The following is a 5,529-nucleotide window of genomic DNA, read 5'->3' as shown; positions in this document are numbered from 1 at the left end:
ATCGGAGACCCTTAAAGTATATATTTTTGGTCAGAATAAAATTCTATGTCGATTTACGCCTGTCCGTCTGTTGAAATCACGATAGAGATCGCAATACTTAAAATAGAGCTCTGAAATTTTGGATAGACATTGCTAGTACTTCTAGGATATTTGGTATTGCAAATGGGATATATCGGTAAACGATTAGATGCAGTCTCCATATAACGGTACCCCCAAATATTCGGTCGCGTTTCAATCTTTTAATTTTGTCAAATCTGCTCTAAATCTATTTCGAATTTTACCGACTAATGCAAAATCGATTACTAAAATTATTTTTTATTTGAATTGTTGTCAGCAGAATAAATAAAGTGTTAGAATATGAAAATGTTGGGAAATGTGGGCTTTTTCGTCTACTTTCTATTTAGTATATATGGTCTAGGACCATATATCATGCGTAGACAAAGTCTAAAAATCTTTAAAAAATCGAGTTCAGCTTCAATAAGTTGGTATTACACGAAGAATTTCGTCTAATTTGAAAAACACGTGTTAGTTAAGCGAAGGCTTAACAAATCGCCATTTTGTAAAATTTTATTTTTAAGCCCGTGGGCGTATTATAATTATACCCTTCACCACACTGTGGTACAAGGTATTATGTCTTTGTGCATATGTTTGTAATAGGCAAAAAAATCGAGATAGACCCATGGTTCCTGTTGAGAATATGCATAGAATCACTTTCTGTGTCGATTTATGCATGTCCGTCCGTCCGTCTGTCCTTCCGTTCGTGCGTCCGTCCATGTATTTTTGTTAACAAAGTACAGGTCGCATTTATTATCCGATTTGGATGAAATTTGGCCCAAGGACGAACCCTATTGAAATTGGGAAAAATCGGTTCAGATTTAGATATAGCTCCCATATATATTTTCGTCCGATTTAAGGTGAATGGTGTACCAAAGTCCCTATATATCTTTAAATTTGCACGAAATTTGGCATAGCGTAATGAAATAGGTCTAGAATTATGTGTGTTAAGTTTCTTGAAAATCGGTTCAGATTTAGATATAGCTCACATATATATCTTCGTCCGATTTAAGGTAAATGGTGTACCAAAGTCCCTATATATCTTTTGATTTGCCCGAAATTTGGCATAGCGAAATGTATTAGGTTTAGAATGATGTGTGTTAAGTTTCCTGAAAATCGGTTCAGATTTAGATATAGCCCCATATATATTTGCGTTCGATTTAAGGTATATGGTGTACCAAAGTCCCTATATATATTTTGATTTGACCGAAATTTGGCATAGCGTAATTAATTAGATCTAAAATGATGTGTGTTAAGTTTCGTGAAAATCGATTCTGATTTAGATATAGCTCCAATATAAATTTTCGTTCGATTTAAGGTATATTGTGTACCAAAGTCCCTATATGTCTTTCGATTTGCACGAAATTTGGCATAACGTACTTAATTAAGTCTAGAATAGTGCACGTTAAGTTTCGTGAAAATCGGTTTGGATTTACATATAGCTCCTATATAAATTTTCGTCCGATTTAATGTAAATGGTGTACCAAAGTCCCTATACATATTTCGATTTGCACAAAATTTGGCATAGTGTACTGAAATGAGTCCGGAGTGATGTGTGTAAAGTTTCCTGAAAATCAGTTCAGATTTATATATAGCTCTTATATATTTCTTCTTCGATTTTATGTAAATTGTGCACTAAAGACCAAAAGTTTGTCCGATTGCCACACAATAAACTGTAGTTAATACAAGTTAACCTCTGCCATTCTCATTGAAATCGGTTTAGATTTTGATACACATATATATTTTCGTCCGATTTTACACAAAATTGACACAAATTTTGCACAACGTACTAAAGTTTTGAAATATGTTCAGATGTGGATAGAGCTTCCACATATATTTTCTCCCGATTTTAGGTAATTTTGTCCCAATGTAAGAAACAACTCCGTATCTGAACAAATGAAAAATTTAGTATAGTTTGCAGAATTCGACGTCTGTTAGTATTCATCTGTTGAATATACCCAAAGTGGTGAAGGGTATCATATAGTCGGCCCAGCCCGACTTTACTAATTTCCTTACTGGGTTTTAAATTGTGTCCTCCTTGTGAGCCGCTCGAAGAAAAACTGAAATGTGGGCAATCGATCTTGCAAAGTCGACTTTCCGTTTTCCTCAAAGATCAAAAGTCAACTTCGACATTAAAACTTTTCAACAGAAAAAGTAAATTATTCGAAAGTCGATTCACTTATCCCTAATCCGTAACAAAAATTATTAATATTCAGGGTAGCCCCTATATAAAGGTACTCGGCAATACTTGGTATTTTGGGGACTATTTGAGAGGTTTGCCACCTGAATTGGCACACCTACCTACCTAATTATTAATATTTATCCACTTCTAAGGGAAGCCCCCATAATATGGGGATGTGTATTCTCATTTGTTGTACAATTTCACTACCGGTATCATAGCATGAGTTTTCTCCTAGTGGGCCCCTTAATTTTATGTAGGCTTAATTATGTAAGTATGGAATTAGTTTAGCATTTCCATATATAGGAAAATATGTAGGTCTAGACCCATTTTCGGTACGTTAAAGATGATAACTGACCATATTAATGTCCTGGTTCAGACTATAAAATGTTCGATCCAGCCGAACATTACGACACTTTTACTTATTGATTATGCTAGTGTTCCTTGTATTTAAGATCGAGAAACTTCGAAAACTTTAAAGCACTGTGATAATACAATATTATCCACTAACTCATGTCTTTCATATAATTGGCTAAAATAAAAAAAATGTAAGACCACTAAAATCGTTCTAAACAAAAAATGGCTGTCCTGAGGATGTCTTTTCATAGTTTCGTTGACCAATACTTATACAGCACACAAAAAGCAAAAAAAAAAAACACTTTTCAGTGACGACACATCAGAATGTCGAGTCAAGTCAGTGATCTGGTGATATGTGACTTAAAGTTTGACCGTTCTTGGCATCATAATAACTTAACCATAGTTCCAATGAGCAATGATGATGATACATCAGTTGCAGGAACTGTACGAAAAAAAAAGCCGACAACAACAACGAATCTCGACAGCAACGATTTGTATCTACAAATTAGCCGTGATTGTTAAAGGAGATTTTGCGTTGACGACACCTGAGGTAATTTTTATGTCCCACAGGATGTGTAGCCACAGCAACATATCACCCTAGTAGTTCTGGCATATCTTAGGTGTTTGACGAAAACCTATTATTATAGTTGGACAATACGCTTTATAAGAACATTGCGGGTAAATTTTGTGATTATTCTAGGAACAAAAAATATTATAAAGGTTAATTGAATATAAGTCTTGATATTTGATCACACTAAAGGATGAACACATGGGACTGGAAAGATGTTTAACCTCGTAGAAAATACGATTTCCACATATGGTGGAAATCTCAGATTATTTGGAGTCCACTATATTTGTAATATACTAATATTCCTTAAAACCCCAAAAAACTGTTTATATCCTTTGTCAGAGTGAAATTCTATGTCGAATTGATAGATATTGAATTATTTAGGACTGTATGGGCAAAACGTTGATACTATGATGTTGAAATGAGATTATCGATTCAAGTTTTGATATTTTAAAGACTTTAGTCACATTTCCCAACCCTAGGGGTTGTGAATCTCAAAACATCAGAAGCACTAGTCAAATTTCCCAAAGTAAATGTCTGCAAATTTGTATTTGGTTTTCTAATAATAATAATAAATAAATTAAAATAATAATAATAAAAATAATAATAATAAAAATAACAATAATAAAGTACGATACGCCCTAATTTTTATTTGTCTTATTGGCTATTATCAGATATTTATGGGTATAAATGTAGTTCGAAAAAAATCCTCGAGACCACGATAGTTGTTGATTTATTGCATAAGTATCCTTTACGAAAAAGAGGCTACATCAACATACTCGATGTGTTTTCAGAATGTGTGATACTCGAAATTTCAATTAATCCATGTGTCTCCGTCCACACCACATATACCCCCCACCATTGTATGGAGGGTATATTAATTTGGTTTTTCTGTTTGTAACTCATCGAAATAATCATTTCAGACCCTATAAAGGATATATTAGGTTGGGTAAATAGAAATCCATTAGAAATCCGATAAATAAAATCGGAGATCGAAGTTGACCGGCAGCCGTAACATCGCCCAGGAGCTAAAAAAATCGACCATACAACTGATTTAAAGCATTTACACAAAGTTGGATTCAAAAAGAAGCTCTATGTTTGGGTGCCACACCAATTAACTGAAACAAATATGTTGGATAACATTAGCAAAACGGAATGAGATATACCCATTTCTTAAACTGATAGTGACTGGAGATGAGAAATGGATCACATACGATAAACCTGTGCGAAAACGATCGTGGTCAAAGAGCGTTGAAGCACCTCAAACGATTGCCAAACCAGAACTAACGGCTAGAAAGGTTTTGATAAGCAGAATTGGCCAACAGGAGAGGTGCCATGTTCCACCAGGACAACGCTAGGCCACACACATCTACAGTGACTCACCACGGGAGCTTGGTTGGAAAGTTTTAATGCATCCTCTATACAGTGCAGACTTGGCACCAAGCGATTATCATATTTTTCTTGCATAGCAAAATGTCTTTAATGATATAAACAATATATCTAGGTAGGATTGTGAAAATCGACTACTTGAGTTTTTTTGCAAATAGAGAACAGTAGGTCGATTCAGTAACTTATAACGATCCGACTATCGACAATTTTGTGTACACAAAAAATCATTTGCAGTAACGAAAATGTTATTCTGTAAAATATAGACAAATTGTCGATAAACTTTCAAAAATCTGAATATTTTAAAAACAAAATACAAACAAAACAAGGCATGTTCAATATTGAAGAATATTTGTTGATAAGTTAACTTCGAATTTTTTGGTCTTGTTTATTAACAACATTTTTAACAATTGTTGTTAAAAACTGTTATAGAATTAAAATATTGTTTATCTTGTCGTTATAATATTTTATCGATTTGAGAATTGTTTAATTTTGATAGTGAATCGACCCACAGGACTTCTATGAGAGAGGCATTATGAAGTTACTTTTGGCCGAAATCGGACATTCCGAAGCATGTTAAATAAAGGTCTATAGTTCATGTTTAGCTCAGAGGGGCTTCTCGATGGGAGTCGGTGCGCCGAATGTGTCACTGCTCGACCGTAGGGGAAGGGTGTATGAATAGCGCAGTGTGCCGTGAAAGTAAAAAGAATAAAAACACTATCGTTTCTTAATAATAATTCAATGCTTATTAGGTTGATTGGACGGAGGTAACAATATTACCTTTCTAGGCACAACGATATGTCTGTGCGACTGACAGGTTGATACTCCTTGACGCTTAAAGGAGGCGGCAAAGCAAATGACAGATAATTATTAGTTAAAACGTCAAAAGAGCTAATCCAAGGTTGCAATAAACCGTAGCACATACATTTTAACTAATAATTGAAGATCACAACAGGGGTCAATAAAAAGTATTATTTTTATACAA

The sequence above is a fragment of the Musca vetustissima genome, unplaced genomic scaffold (genome assembly GCF_032173495.1).
Source record: "Musca vetustissima isolate MV318-11 ecotype Yass unplaced genomic scaffold, APGP_CSIRO_Mvet_v1 utg35691, whole genome shotgun sequence".
In the NCBI taxonomy this organism is placed as follows: Eukaryota; Metazoa; Arthropoda; class Insecta; order Diptera; family Muscidae; genus Musca; species Musca vetustissima.
The sequence above is the reverse complement of the archived record's forward strand: the minus strand, read 5'-3'. Positions refer to the sequence as shown.